General features: G+C 45.9%; 1 long non-coding RNA gene across 2 annotated transcripts in view; it reads left to right on the top strand.

The window, feature by feature from the left end:
* LOC148142801 (uncharacterized) overlaps positions 1-16,128 on the top strand; it is a 270,385-nt gene that overhangs the window by 237,762 nt on the left and 16,495 nt on the right. The window contains exons 1-2 of one of the 2 annotated variants that reach the window (XR_015751032.1): positions 1,836-2,071; positions 9,776-9,880. This is a non-coding gene — a long non-coding RNA (uncharacterized LOC148142801). Of the gene's footprint in view, positions 1-1,835; positions 2,072-9,775; positions 9,881-16,128 lie in introns of those variants that run through there. The other variant, XR_015751033.1, reaches the window with a different exon arrangement.

Here is a 16,128-nt window from a genome sequence, read left to right as displayed (position 1 = left end):
TAACACCTGTGTGTAACTAACCTCGATCCTTTCGAGTCTAATATCTCTTACCTCATTCTTTTCCTGAGTGAACACCGATACAGGGTCCATGCTCAACTTCTCACTTCTGTCTTTGACTGGCCCTATTCCTACCCTAATCATCCTTTTATTCCTCACATATCTATAGAAAGCTTGAGCGATTTCCTGTATTCTATTTGCTAAAGGCTGCTCCTGTCCTCTCTTTGCTCTTCTTAACTCTCTCTTTAAATCCTTCCTATGTGATTTGTAATTCTCCATCGCCTCATCTGTTCCATCTTGCCTCATCAACACATAAGCCTCATGGAACAGCATCATAAGACACAGAACTTATATCAAAACATCAGTGTCATGCAACTGATAGAATATATTGAACAAACTTAGATAGTCTTCATCTCAAAGAATGGGTGTGGGCTTTGGTTCATTAATATGTAACACTCAGTACTCAGTACAGTTCTGTTGGCCCTGCAATAGGAAGAATACTATTAGAGAGGGTTTTATAAAGATTTACCAGGATGTTGTAAGGACTGGAGGGTTTGAGGTTATAAGGAGAGGCTGGGACTTTATTCACTGGAGCACAGGAAGTTGGGGGGGGGGGGTGGTGACCTCATTGAGATTGATAAAATCATGAGGATTGGAGGTAAGGTGAATAACAAAGGGCTCTTGCTTAGCGTCGGCGAGCTCAAAACTAGGGGGCATTTTTTTTTAATGTGAAGAGAGAGATTTAAAAGGAACCGGAGGGGCAACATTTTGAAAGAGGGTGATTTGCACGTGGAATGAACTTGCTGAGGATGTGGTAGATGCAGGTACAGTGACAACATTGAAACAGCATTTGGATGGGTACGTGAATGGAAAGGTTAGAGGGATATGGGCCAAATGCAGGCAAGTGGGACTGGTTTAGTTTGGAATCCTGGTCGGCATGGACGAATTGGACCGAAGGGTCTGTTTCTGTGCTGTATACCTTTATTGAAACTGGTAGAATTCTGAAAGGGGCTTGACAGGATAGATGCAGACAAAATGCTCCTTTGGTGGGGAGGGTCATCGAATTCTGACAATGTGGAAGCGGGCCATTCAGCCCATTGATTCCTCTCTGGCCCTCTGAAGAGTATCCAACCCATACCCAACCCCTTACTGCGTATTTCCCATGGCCAAGCCACCCTAACCTGTACATCCCTGGTCACTATGGGAAGGTAATTTAGCACGGCCAATTCTCCCTAACCTACACCCGAATCTATAACTTACCTTCTCAAGAATGTAATTTAAATGCAGAGCTTTTCTAAGAAAAAATGTCAGTCTGACTCAACATTGGGACACAGACAGAATTCACACCTATTGTCTCTACTTATAAATAGGGCAACGTCTCTTCGAAATGTAGATTCATTTAGATATAACTGCGTCATTTTACACATGAAGATATCCCTTTGAATGTGCCCACATCCCTTTGAAATGTAATCTCGTCCATTTAAACCTCTTTATTTGCAGAAATACCCGTTAAAATGTCCACGTCCCTTTTAAAATGCAGATTGCCCCCTTTAGATATGAAGCCGTTCCGTTAGATGTAGGAATATCTGTTTAAATTGAGCCGTGAGCTTTCCCAATGTAGACAGGGCTCCTGGAAACGTGGCAGTGTCCCCCCTGCAGCTGCAGAGCGAGACAGGTGAGTTTGTTTTTGTGAATGAGCAGTTGTAGCGCGAGGTGGCTGTTGCTTGGTGACGGTGAGGCTCCCCGGCCCCGCCCATCCCCCCGTGCAGACGTCACGCGGGGGCGAAGGCGGTTGGGAGGAGAAGTCGCTCGAGCGGGGAAGCGGCGGGAGGGCGGCCCGGGACAGAGACCCGTCAGTGGGCACCGCCGCCTTCCTGGCGCAGCTGCTGTGTCACGGCCACACCGGCCGGCTGTACAGCAGGCAGGAGCCGGTGAGCATTCTGGAGGCGGATGGGGTTAAGGGCCTGCTTGGGAACTCGTCGGCCGCCTGGGTGGTGGAGTTCTACTGGTCGTGGGGCGGCCCCTGTGTCAACTATGGGGCCACCTGGAAGGTACTGGGCCCGGGAGGTGAAAGGTGAGGCAGGTTGTGGGGGGGACGGAGGGGAAGGAATGTGGGTCCTGTCCTGTCATAGTGACATTTTACACTCACTTTCCATCTGCTTTTACTGGCGCTTGTGCTGTTTACCCCTCACTTTGTTTAATCCTTGTGCTGTTTGCCCTTTGCTGTTACTTGTGCAATTGCTGAGGGTAGTGTGTAAATACTAGTGAAGGAGATTATGCACCAGCATGTCTATGTTCCTCAGGCATTGAAGGGGCAGGATCTGTTGAGAATGGTTGGTCAAGTGTGTGGTGTACTAAACCTTGTTAATATGGGTATAGTTATGATTTGGAGATGCCAGTGTTGGACAGGGATGTACAAAGTTAAAAATCACACAACACCAGGTTATAGTCCAACAGGTTTAATCAGCTGATGAAGTAGCATCGCTCCGAAAGCTAGTGTGCTTCCAATTAAACCTGTTGGACTATAACCTGGTGTTGTGTGATTTTTAACTGGGTATAGTTTGTTACTTGGAAAATATACTTTTTATTATTTAGAGTCATAGAGATGTATAGCACGGAAACAGACCCATTTGGTCCAACCTGTCCATGTCAGCCAAATATCCTAAATTAATCTAGTCACATTTGTCAGCACTTGGCTCATATCCCTCTAAACCCTTCCTATTCATAGACCCATCCAGATGCCTTTTAAATGCTGTAATTATACCAGCTTCCACTACTTCCTCTGGCAGTTCATTCCATACAAGCACCACCCTCTGCATGGAAACGTTGCCCCTTAGGTACCTTTTATATCTTTCTGCTCTCGCCCTAAACCTATGCCCTCTAGTTGTGAACTTCACCCCAACACTGAGGAAAAGACATAAAAACATTGAGCAGCCAGACAAATGCAAAAGCAATAAAATATCGAGGCACATAGTGTAAAACAAATTATGGCTCTAATCCTTTTTGTTCTCTGAGGCATATGGACACTTAAAATTTGTCAATAACGTCAGCATTGCTACAGAGCATATTGTGTACACTCCTCAATGTCAACAAGCAGGGCACATGTTTGCCGGTGTCACCAAAACATTGGGCATGTTCCTCGCTGTCGGCAGAAAAGGGGCGAGACCTACTTTTGATGGACAAATAAGGAGCACTGGAGGACCAGACGGAGAGTTGTCCTCATGCCAATTGGAGCTCCCCTATTGTCTGAAAGCGGAAGGTGGACCATGAGCTTCTTAAGGTCCTGCTCCTCCTCTCACACTGAATGAAGATTGAGCTTCACCTCAGACTGCAACTTCCTTCCTCTGTCCAACATCTGTGAGTACAGCACTCTCTTTTCTCACCCCCTTTTCCATTTACGTTTCATTCTGGGGTTCAATTGTTGACTTGGAGCAACTGAAAGGAATGGGAATGAATCCAGCGAGGGGATAGACTCTGGAAAAGTTAGTCCATGCCTGTGTCTCAAATGGCAAAACAGACAAGCAGGAGTCTGGAAGAATGCAGCAAGCCAGGCAGTATCAGGAGGTGGAGAAGTCGACGTTTCGAGTATAACCCTTGTTCAGGACTGGGGGTGAGTATAGGGAGAGCTGCAAAACAAGGGTATGCTGAGGGCAGGGTGATGAACTGGGGATAGGTGTAAATAGGTAGAGGGTACGACCTGGTTGGTGAATGTGAGGAAGGATCCTAGTTGGTGGCAAGGAGGTGGAGGGGCAGGGGCTCGGAAGGGAGGTTATTTGAAATTGGAGAACTCACTGTTGAGTCCTTCGGGCTGTGGACTGCTCAGGTGGAAGATGAGATGTTGTTCCTCCAATTTGCACTTTGGTTTGTTGTGGCAATGGATGGGGCCAAAAATGGTCATGTCAGAAAGGGAGTGGGAAGGGGAATGAAAATGGGTGGTGACTGGGAGGTCCGGTCGGCCTCTGCAGACCTTGCTGCGATGCTCGGCGAACCGTTACCCAAGTTTATGCTCGTGCTCCCCGACGTAGAGAAGGCCACAGTTGGCAAATACAGTACCCCAACGTAAAGTTACAGCCTTTGCTGTGAAAAAAAGTAGAAAGGTATATTGTTTAAATGGTGATATATTGGGATGTGGAGAAAGTGAGGACTGGAAATGCTGGAGATTAGAGTCAAAAAGTGTGGTGCTGGAAAAGCGCAGTAGGTCAAGCAGCATCCGAGCAGTAGGACAGTCGAGGTTTTGGGCGCAAGCCCTTCATCAAGAGTGATGCGTGGATGTTCAGGGGGCATCAGTGCCCATCTGTGCCAGTTGTCAGACAGGTGCAGCAGGCAATGAGCAAGGCAAGTGGTGTATTAGCAAGAGGAATTAAGTTCAGAAGCGGGGATGTCTTCCTGCAGTTGGGGGGTCATTGAATATTTGAGGAGATAGTGAGGTCTGCAGATGCTGGAGATCAGGGCTGAAAATGTGTTGCTGGAACAGCGCAGCAGGTCAGGCAGCATCCAGGGAACAGGAGAATTGACGTTTGATTCCTAAAGAAGGGCTTATGCCTGAAACGTCGAAGCATCCAGGGAACAGGAGAATCGACGTTTCAGGCATAAGCCCTTCTTTAGGAATCAAACGTCAATTCTCCTGTTCCCTGGATGCTGCCTGACCTGCTGCGCTGTTCCAGCAACACATTTTCAGGTCATTGAATATATTCAAGGCTGAGTTCATCTGATTTTTATGTGGATGTTTATGGGGAAGGCAAGAAAATGGTCTTGAGACAAGTACAGAACCGAGTTACAGAACCATACAAGCACAGAAACAGACCCTTCAGTCCAACTAGTCCATGCTGACTATGTTCACCAGCTAAACCAGTCCCACCTGCCAGTGTTTTGTCCCATACCCTTCTGAACATTTCCTAATCATGTAATTATCCAAATGTCTTTTAAACCTTGTAACTGTACCTGCACCCACCACTTCCTCTGGATATTCAGTCCACACGTGAACCACACTCTGTATATAAAACATATTGTGCCCTTCAAGTCTTTTTAAAATCTCTTTCTCCTCTCACATTCAAAATTTGCTCCCTCATCTTGAAACCCCCAGCCTAGGGAAAGGATACCTGTCATTCACCTCATCTCTCCCCTCATGATTTTATAAACCTTGATAAGGTCACATCTCCACCTCCTATGCTCCAGTGAAAAAAGTCCCAGCCCATCCACCGAGATGCAGGTAGATCCATATCCAGTCATGATCGGTTCAATGCTGGTCCCAATTCTCTCTCACGGTGTCCAGGACAGCAAGAGACCACAAGACATAGGAGCAGAAATTAGACCACCAGTTCTGCTCATTCCATTCAATCATCGCTGATCAGTTTCTCAATCCCATTCTTCCACTTTCAACAAAGTGAAAACGGACGGAGAGAGTGTGGGATGGAGATTTTCCGCTTCTAGGGAATAATAGAGGAAAGAGAGTTCACTATAAATTAGACTTTTTGGGATCGCTGATGAGCCGAGGAGTGTCAGTTGGAGTTTAATTTAGAGAAGCCTGAGGTTTGCATTTTGGTCAAGCAATCCAGGCAGGACTGATGCAGTTAGGGGAATGTTGCAAAATAAAGAGACCTTGGAGTGCAGGTTCATAGTTCCTTGAAAGTGGAGTCTCAGGTGAATAGAATAGTGAAGAAGGCGTTTGGTTTGCTTTCCTTCATTGCTCAGAGCATTCAGTATAGGAGTTGGGAGGTCATGTAATACACCCTTCCCCCTCAAATGTGTGGTATCTAACTGCTTCATTGTTTCTAGTGAATACAGCCCACACCTCCCGCTACTGCCATAACATGAAAGCACTAGCTTTTGGAGTTCTGCTCTTTTATCAGGTGGTTGTGGAGAATAAGATCATGATCACAGAATTTATAGCCAAAGGAGTCCAGTGTCATGGAGATGTGATACATTAAACAATTTAGATTAAATCTTCCATCTTTTAGAATGGGGTTCTGTTCTTTGGTATGTTAATCCCAGAACCTGTTTTCAGTAACTTTCTCAAGAACGTAATTTAAATGCAGAGCTTTTCTATCCAAAATGTCAGGCTGACTCGACATTGGGACCCAGACAGAATTCACACCGATTGAAGGTTAGGCTGGGACTTTTTTCACTGGAGCACAGGAGGTTGAAAGGTGAAGGTGTCGGGTGCCTCATTAGCATGTTTGCAGATGACGCTCAGATTGATGGAATATCAGATAGTGAAGGGGACTGTCAGATGATACTGCAGAATATAGATTGGAGAGTTGGGAAGAGAAATGGAGTTTAATCCAGACAAATGCGAGGTGATGCATTTTGGAAGGTGCAATTCGAGAGCAAACTATACATTAAATGGGAAGGTCCTGGGGGAAATTGATGTACAGAGAGATCTGGGTGTTCAGATCTATTGTTCTCTGAAGATGGCAATGTCTGTCAGTAGAGTGGTTAAGGCAGCATACAACATGCTTTCCATCATCGGACAGAGTATTGAGTCCAAGAGCTGGCAGGTCATGTTAAAGTTATATAAGATTTTGGTTCGGCCACATTTGGAATACTGCTGTACAATTCCGGTCGCCAGATTTCCCAAAGGATGTGGATGCTTTGGAGAGGGTGCAGAGGAGGTTCACCAGGATGTTGCCTGTTTTGGAGAGCGCTAACTATGAGGAGAGGTTGAGTAGATTAGGAGTATTTTCATTGGAAATAAGGAGGTTGAGGAGGGGTCTTGATTGAGGCCTATAAAACCATGAGGCATGTAGACAGGGGTGGATAGGAAGAATTTTTTTTTCCCCATAGGGGAAGACTTAATTACTAGGAGTCACGAGTTCAAAGTGAGAGGGGAAAGGTTTGAGGGAGATCTACATGGAAAGTTCTTTACGCAGAGGGTGGTGGGTGCCTCATACAGTGGAGGCAGTAGGGCTGGGATCGATAGCGTCATTTAAGATGTATCTAGACAGATACATGAATCGGCAGGGAGCAAAGGGATACAGATCCTTAGAAAATAGGCGGCAGGTTTAGATAGACAATCTCGATCAGCATAGCCTTGGAGGGCTGAAGGGCCTGTTCCTGTGCTGTAGGGTTCTTTGTTCTCTTTATAGAGGTTTCCAAAACCATGAGGGGCATAGATAAGGTGAACGGCATGTGTCATTTCAAGATTAGGCCGCAAATTAAGGTGAGAGGAGAAAGATTTTAATAAGAGATGAGGAGCACCTTTTTTGTAAACAGAGTGGTTTGTGTGTGGAATAAATGTCCAGAGGAAATAGTGGATGCTGGTTGTGTAACATTTAAAAGACATTTGGATAAGTACATGAATAGGAAAGGTTCAGGGGAAATGGGCCAAACACAGGTAGGTGGGACTAGTTTAGTTTGTGAATATAGTCAGCATGGACTAGTTGGGCTGAAGGGTCTGTTTCTGTGCTGTATGACCCTTTAACTGTTCTGTACTGGTCTTAAAATCATTTTACTTGCCTTCCCCCAGAAACATCCACTTCTTTCTTGTTCTAAAATCAGACGAACTCAGCCTTGAATATATTCAATGACCCCCTAACTGCAGAGACTTCTGAACTCATTTCCTCTTGCTAATATACCACTTGCCTTGCTGATTGCTTGCTGCACCTGTCTGACAACTGGTGTGGAAGGATGCTGAGGCCACTTTTTACATTCACACATCATTCCTGAGGAAGGGCTCATGCCTGAAACGTTGATTCTCCTGCTTCTCGGATGCTGTCTGATCTGCTGTGCTTTTCCAGTGCCACACTTTTCAACTGTCATCTCCAGCATCTGCAGTCCTCACTTTCTCCACATCCCAATATGTCACCATTTAAACAACGCACCTCCTTTCAGCAGTTATTTGTTCATAACTGAGGCTATAACTTCACACTGTGGGACTGCATTTGCCATGTGTTTGCCAATTGAGATACAGACCTGGACCAACGTTTCCCGACTCTGTCCCCTCCCTGGATTCACTCACTTTCTTCAGTTGCTGCAAGTCAACAATTGGCTTCTCATTGGTCCATTTGAAGAAGGATTTGCGCCATTTTTGCAGACAGCGAAGAGCATGAATGGCTTTTGTTGAACCAGCATGGAAACAGACCCTTCGGTCCAACCCGTCCATGCCGACCAGTATCCCATCCCAATCTAGTCCCACCTGCCAGCATTTGGCCCATATCCCTCCAAACCCTTCCTATTCATGTACCCATCCAAATGCCTCTTAAATGTTACAATTGTACCAGCCTCCACCACTTCCTCTGGCAGCTCATTCCATACACTTACCACTTTCTGTGTGAAAAAGTTTCCCAGTAGGTCTCTTTTATATCTTTCCCCTCTCACCCTAAACCTATACCCTTGACTTCTGGATTCCCCCACCCCAGGGAAAAGACTTTGTCTATCTATCCTATCCATGCCCCTTTGTAGACCTCAGCTTCCGACGCTCCAGGGAAAATAGCCCCAACCTGTTTAGCCTCTCCCTATACCTCAAATCCTCCAACCCTGGCAACATCCTTGTGAATCTTTTCTGAACTCTTTCAAGTTTCACAAAATCTTTCCAATAGGAAGGAGACCAGAATTGCACACAATATTGCAACAGTGGCCTAACCAATGTCCTGTTCAACCGCCACATGACCTCCCAACTTCTGTACTCAATACTCTGACCAATAAAGGAAAGCATACCAAACACCACCTTTACAGTTCTATCTATCTGCGACGCCAGTTTCAAGGAGATATGAACCTGCACTCTGAGGTGTCTTCGTTCAGCAACACTCCCTAGGACCTTACCATTAAGTGTATAAGTCCTGCTAAGATTTGCTTTCCCAAAATGCAGCACTTCACATTTATCTGAATTAAACTCCATCTGCCACTTCTCAGCCCATTGGCCAATCTGGTCAAGATCCTGTTGTAATCTGAGGTAACCCTCTTCACTGTCCACTGCACCTCCAATTTTGGTATCATCTGCAAACTTACTAACTGTACCTCTTATGCTCGCATCCAAATCATTAATGTAAATGACAAAATGTAGAGGGCCCAGCATCGATCCTTCTGGCACTCCACTAGTCACAAGCCTCCAGTCTGAAAAACAACCCTCCATCACCACCCTCTGTCTTCTACCTTTCAGCCAGTTCTGTATCCAAATGGCTAGTTCTCCCTGTATTCCATGAGATCTAATCTTGCTAATCAGTCTCCCATGGGGAACCTTGTCGAACGCCTTACTGAAGTCTATATGGATCACATCTACCGCTCTGCCCTCCTCAATCCTCTTTACTTCCTCAAAAAACTCAAAATTTGAGACATGATTTCCCACACAAAAAGCCATGTTGACTATCCCTAATCAGTCCTTGCCTTTTCAAACACATGTACCACCTGTTCCTCAGGACTCCCTCCAACAACGTGCCCGCCACCGATTGTCAGGCTCACTGGTCTATAGTTCCCTGGCTTGTCCTTTCCACCCTTCTTAAACAGTGGCACCACGTTAGCCAACCTCCAGTCTTCTGGCACCTCACCTGACATGCGCAGTGTGCTCTATGGAGATGCTGTTCCTGATGGATTTAAAGTGTCCAAATGCCACAATTTCTTCCCCTGTCACTCGACATAACCATGCACGCTGCTCGCTGTGTTTGATGTTCATCTTCCCTATAACCCTCATGATTTTATAAATCTCAAATGAGGTCACCCCTCAACCTCCTGTGCTCCAGTGAAGAGTGTCTCAGCCTCTCCTTACAACTCAAACCCTCCAGTCCTGGCAACATCCTGGTAAATCTTTACTGAACCCTTTCTAATAGAATTCTTCCTATTACAGGGCCACCAGAAGCGTTCTCAGTACTCTACAAGTGGCTTCAGGAACATCCTGTACAACTTCAACATTATGTCCCAGCTCCTTTATTCAATGGTGTGAACAATTAAGGTAAGTGTGCTGAATGCCTTCTGAAGCTTCCTTCCAACCAGTGATGCAATTTTCAAAGAAGTATATATCTGAACCCCCCCCCCCCCCCCCCCCCCCCCCCCCCCCCGCCCCCCACCATATCCCTCTGTACAAGCCCGGCCCTTCCTTATTTTGGCAAAATGCAACCCCTCACCTTTTATCTATACACATGTTCTCTCTCAGACATACACACATACACGCCCCCCCAACACACACACCCTTTCACAGGCTTCTCCTCCATCACACTCACTTTACCAAGCATGTGCGCACATGCTCTCTTACACACACTCTCATGCTGCACACATACATATAACAATGTGGTGCATTTGCAGAATTATATTTGCAGATATATTCAATTTTGCACAAAACGCACAATATGCAGGTAGTCAATCCATGTAATATTTTATAAATTCCTAGTTTGGAAATAGAACCAGTCTAATTTAAGATTGGGATACTCTCACACCTTTCATGCATTGTCTGGACTGAGATGTCACCTGTTTTTTAAAAAGACCTTAAGTGATCTTGAGAATATGACTTAATAGTAGTACTGCGATGTACACATTAATAAACTAAAACCTGCAACCCATTCTAAAAGATGAAAGATTTAACAGCAATCTACGTTTGTCAATATATCATCAGTTGCATGACACTGATCTTTTGCTCTTAACTCTGTGTCTTATGATCCTGCTCCACAGTTACCCGATGAAGGAGCAGCACTCCGAAAGCTGGTGCTTCCAAATAAACCTGTTGGACTATAACCTGGTGTTGTGATTTTTAAACCGTGTCCAACCTAGTCCAACAGCAGCACCTCCACCTCGTTTCTAGTGAACACAGCCCATACTTCCCAGTGCTGCCAGTAAACTGCCGATGAAACGATGCACTCCTGAAAAATTTATAGTATCTAACGAAACCAGCTACTCATTCACTGCTCCATCTAATACACAACATTGGAAACTTAGTGCAGAAGGCTGCAAGAAATGAGCAGCTTTAAAACAAAAACTGCTTGGAGCTTTCGATGAGAGCCTGAGCCCAGCAGTACGTTCTGGTTACCTTTTTTTTTGTGTCCCAACATGGTTACAGCTTCAGATCCCCCACCCCTCCCCCAGCAAAAAGGGCAGAGAAAGAGTAGCTGTTTTTTAGACAACTCCACAACAGGGGAGAGGAGCAAAGGGCGTGGCAAGGCCAACAGCAGGCCCCCACACTAAGCCTGCATTGCCTTGCACAGTTTACAAAAATCCCTTCCCCTTCAGAGACTCCCCACAGTGTGGGAGCAGGCCAACTGGCCCAAAGACTACACACCGATCCTCCGAAAGGTAACCCACTCACACAATTCCCCTATTGCTCAACATTTACCCCTGACTAATGCACCTAACCTGCACATCCCTGGGCACTATCTGAACCTGGACAAAGTTAAAAATCTCACAACACCAGGCTAAGTCCGACAGTTTATTTGGAAACATGAGCTTCGAAGCACTGCTTCTTCATCAGGTGATTGTGGACAATAAGATCATATGGCACAGAATTGATAGGAAAACATTACAGTGCCCTGCCACTGAACTGATATATTGAACAAACCTGGATTGTTAAGTCTTTCATATTTTAGAATAGGTTGCAGCAATCATCAATTAGATTACTTACAATGTGGAAACAGACCCTTCGGTCCAACAAGTGCACACCGCCCCGCCGAAGCGCAACCGACCCATACCCCCTACATTTACCCTTTACCTAACACTATGGGCAATTTTGCATGGCCACTTCACCTGACCTGCACATCTTTGGACTGTGGGAGGAAACCAGAGCACCCGGAGGAAACCCACGCAGACACGGGGAGAACGTGCAAACTCCACACAGTCAGTCGCCTGAGGCGGGAATTGAACCCAGGTCTCTGGAGCTGTGAGGCAGCAGTGCTAACCACTGTGCCTCCGTGCCGCCCACTAAACAAAAACAAACATTGCATAGGGTTTTCTGATAGGAAGGAAACCAGAATTGCATGCAATACTCCAACTAGACAGCTGTAACATGACCTCCCAACTCCTGTACTCAATACTCTGACCAATAAAGGAAAGCATACCAAATGCCATCTGCACTATCCTATTGACTTGCGACTCCACTTTCATGGAGCTGTGAACCTGTACTCCAAGGTCTTTTTGTTCAGCAACACTCCCTCGGACCTTACCATTAAGTGTACAAGTCCTTCTAAGATTTGCTTTCCCAAAATGCAGCACCTCACATTTACCTAACTTAGATTCCACTTGCCACTTCTCAGCCCATTGGCCCATCTGATCAAGATCCCATTGTAATCTGAGGTAACCTCCTTCGTTGTCCACTACACCTCCAATTTTGGTGTCATCAGCAAACTTACTTACTATACCACTTATGCTCACATCCAAAAGGTAGTGGGCCCATTATCTATTTTCAAAGTGGAATTTACAATATATTACATGTATTGACTGCCTGCAGATTGTGCAGTCTTTGAGCAAAGTAGAATGTATTTGCAAACATCATGCTACAAAGACAACTCCCACCATGGATGATCTATCATGTGTGCATGAGATAGAGAAAAAGTCCATGTCCGTGCTGTATATCTCTGTCTATTTGATAACAGATGCTTTATTCCTGTTGGTGTAAATGTTGTTGTAATTCATAGCTGGGTACTAATAGATGTAAGGGTGACAGAATTCCTCAAGTAGGGCACTGTAAGATTCCTGGGAGACCCCTATTCCTGGTTTACTTCCTCATGAACAAACATTAAGCACGTGCGCCTATTTATGATTTTTGTTTCATTTTTTCTTGTTTGATTCCCTGCTATGACTGCACCTTGTATCAGGATGGTTGACAGGCTGGGAGATTGTGGGTTGGGTCTTGATTGAATATTTTATCGTTCCAGAAGTTATAAAAGGCGGGGTCAAAGCTTTAACAGAAACCCAGCAGAGCTGAGAACAGACCGACATCTTAGTCTGTGGGAACAGGAGGATCAACACAGGACAGAAATCAGGGCCTGAAATCTGAGCTGACACCAGACCACCGTGTGATCAGTGCTTTGATTTGCAGCATCCTTCTACATCAGTCAATGCCAGTTGTCAGACAGGTGCAGCAAGGCAAGTGGTATATTAACAAGCTGAACTGAGATTGGAAGTGGGGATGTCTTCCTGCAGTTAGGGGGTCATTGAATATATTCAAGGCTGAGTTCATCTGATTTTTGACCAATAAAGTGTGGATTTCTTTGTGCGCAGGAGGTTTTTTTTTATTTTGAATGGTTTATGTGTTGGATGCAGGTACAGTATCCACGTTGAAGGTGGAAGGCAAGAAAATGGTTTTAAGACCACGACAGAACAGTTACGTTAGACAGCACAGAAACGGACCCTTCAGTCCAACTATTCCATGCTGCCTACGTTCTCAAACTAAACTGGTGCCACTTGCCAGTGTTTGGCCCATATCCCTCCACACCGTGCCTCTTCATATACTTATCCAAATGTCTTTTAAACATTGCATCTGAATGTGCATCCACCACTTCCTCTTTACATTCACTCCACACGTGAAACACTCTGTTTATAAACAAACTTTTCCTGATTCTGTCCACTCCGTGAATTCATTCCCTTTCCTTTCGGTTGCTGCAAGTCGTAAATTGAAGCCCCGAATGAAAAACATGGAAAAGGAGTTGTGAAGAGAGTACCATACACTCAGATGGTTGACAGAATAAGGAGGTTACAGTCTGGAGCAAACTCAATCTTCATTCAGAGAGAGCAGCAGCAGCTTCCGAAGCTCATGTTCCAACGTCTGCATTCAGACAATAGGAAGGCTCTGATTGGCAGGAGGACCAGTCACCTTCCGGTCCTCCAGGGCTCCTGACTGGCCTCTTTCACTACCCTGTCTCCCAATGATGCAACTTTCAAAGAACTATGTACCTGATTTGGAGATGCCGCTGTTGGACTGGGGTGTGCGAAGTTAAATTTCACACAATACCAGGTGATACTCTAACAGGCTCATTTGTAAGCACTAGCATTTGGAGCACTGCTCTTTCATCAGGTGGTTGTGTCTTATGATCCTGTTCCACAAACACCCAATGAAGAAGCTCGTGCTTCCAAATAAGCCAGTTGGACGATAACCTGGTGTTGAGTTTTAACTTTATCCACCCCAGTCCAACACCGGCACCTCCACATCATGTCTAGTGAACCAAGCACACACTTCTCAGTGCTGCCAGGAAACTACAATGCTGATGACATTGCACTGCTGAAAATTTTACAATTTCTAACAATGCTGGCTACTCATTCACTGCTGCAACCGATACACAACATTGGAAACAGAGTACAGGAGACTGTCAGAAATGAGCACAGCAGGTCAGGCAGCATCTGAGGAGCAGGAACATCAACGTTTCTGGCAAAAACCTGAGGAAGGGCTTTTGCCCGAAATGTCAATTTCCCTGGTCCTCGCATGCTGCCTGACCTGCTGTGCTTTGCCAGCACCACTCTAATCTTGACTCTGATCTCCAGCATCAGCAGTTCTCACTTTCACATGTAAAATGAACAGTTTTAAAACAAAAACCTGTTGCAGTTTAAAGCTCTCAGTGAGAGTCTGAGCTCAGTGTGAAGTTCAGGTAATCTTTATTGTGACCCAACTTTGTTACAGCTTCAGAATCTCCCAGCAGAAAGGCGTAGAAAAAGTAGCAATTTTTTAAAAAATCGCTCAAGGTCAAAGTGCAACCCCTCACTTTCTTCATTATTGGTCACCACTGAGTCGTCCCTTTGTAACTGCATCCTCGGTACAGCCTTAACCTGGAGGAAGTATTGCCTCACTCAGCAATTTCAACCTGTATTCCAATCAAGTTGGATGAGCAGCGTAGAGTCCACCAGACTGTTGTGGGGCTGGAGTCATGTGTAGGCCAGACCGGGTAAAGGATGTAGCTGGGACGACTGCTCTAATAACTGCTCAAGTCTTCCCTAAAAAAGAACTGAGTGAATCAGATGGGGGTTTTCTTCCACCCCCACCCCACCGACAATGGTTTCACCATTAGATTCTGAACTCCAGATTTCTGACCAAATTCGAATTTCACCATCTGTCGCGGTGGGAATCGAACTCGGGAGCCACTGGAACTGGGTTGATAGTTCAGTTAATAAAGGCACTCGGCCGTCATTCTTTCAATCCCCCTGCAATGCCAGATGATCCCGCTGGTGGCTCTGCAGGTGGGAGGAGCAGTTGAAGGCCTCTCCCCTGCGTGGACTCACCGGTGCCTCAGCAGGGCAGAGGCCTGGAAAAAGGCCTACCCCCACACTGTGTAGGGGAATGGCCTCTTCCCCCGTGTGGACCCACTGGTGGATCAGCAAGAAGGAAGCCTGGGTAAAGGCCTATCCGCACTCTGGGCAGCTGAAGGGCCTCTTCCCCTGTGTGGACCCGTTGGTGCCTCAACAGGTTGGAGGATTCACGGAATGTCTTTCTGCACTCGGGGCAGCTGAAGGGCCTCTCCCCCGTGTGGACCCACCGGTGCCTCAGCAGGGCAGAGGCCTGAGTAAAGGCCTTCCTGCACTCAGGGCAGCTGATTCCCTGCTGTGACGACACTGTGCCTGGATTGTTGACTGGCTGGGAGATTGTGGATTGAGGCTTGATTGACTGAATGTTTGTTTAACCCAGAAGCTGAAGAAGGGAGGGTTCAGAGCTTCAACAGACATCCAGCAGAGCTGAGAACAGACATACATCCACATGCCTTTTAAATGTTGTAATTGTGCCAGCCTCTACCACTTCCTCTAGCAGTTCGTTCCATACATGCACCACCCTCTGAAGTGGTTGCCCCTCCAATCTCTTAAATCATTCCACTCTCACCTCAAACATATGCCTTTGGACTGCCATACCCTGGGGAAAAGACCTTAGGGTTTCCCCTCTATCCATGGCCCTTACAAAGGTCTATAAGTTTACCCCTCAGCCTCTGATGCTCCATGGAAAATGCCCCTGGCCTATTCTTTTCTGACCCCTTTGAAAGTTTCATAACATCTTTCCTACAGCAGGGAGACCAGAACTAACTGCAGTATTCCAAAAGTGGCTTAACCAACATCCTGGACAGCCACAACATGACCTCCCAACTCATCTACTCAATGCTCTGACCAACAAAGGCTATCCTGTCTACCTGAGAACTATGGAACCTGCACTCCAAGGACTCTTTGTTCTGCAACATTCCCCTTAACTGTGTCAGTCCTGGATTGCTTGACCAAAATGCAACAACTCACATTTCTCCAAATTAA

The sequence above is a fragment of the Chiloscyllium plagiosum genome, unplaced genomic scaffold (genome assembly GCF_037043375.1).
Source record: "Chiloscyllium plagiosum isolate Xiang-an unplaced genomic scaffold, Cpla_swu_hap1 HiC_scaffold_27, whole genome shotgun sequence".
NCBI classification, from domain to species: Eukaryota; Metazoa; Chordata; class Chondrichthyes; order Orectolobiformes; family Hemiscylliidae; genus Chiloscyllium; species Chiloscyllium plagiosum.
The sequence above is the reverse complement of the archived record's forward strand: the minus strand, read 5'-3'. Positions and strand labels throughout refer to the sequence as shown.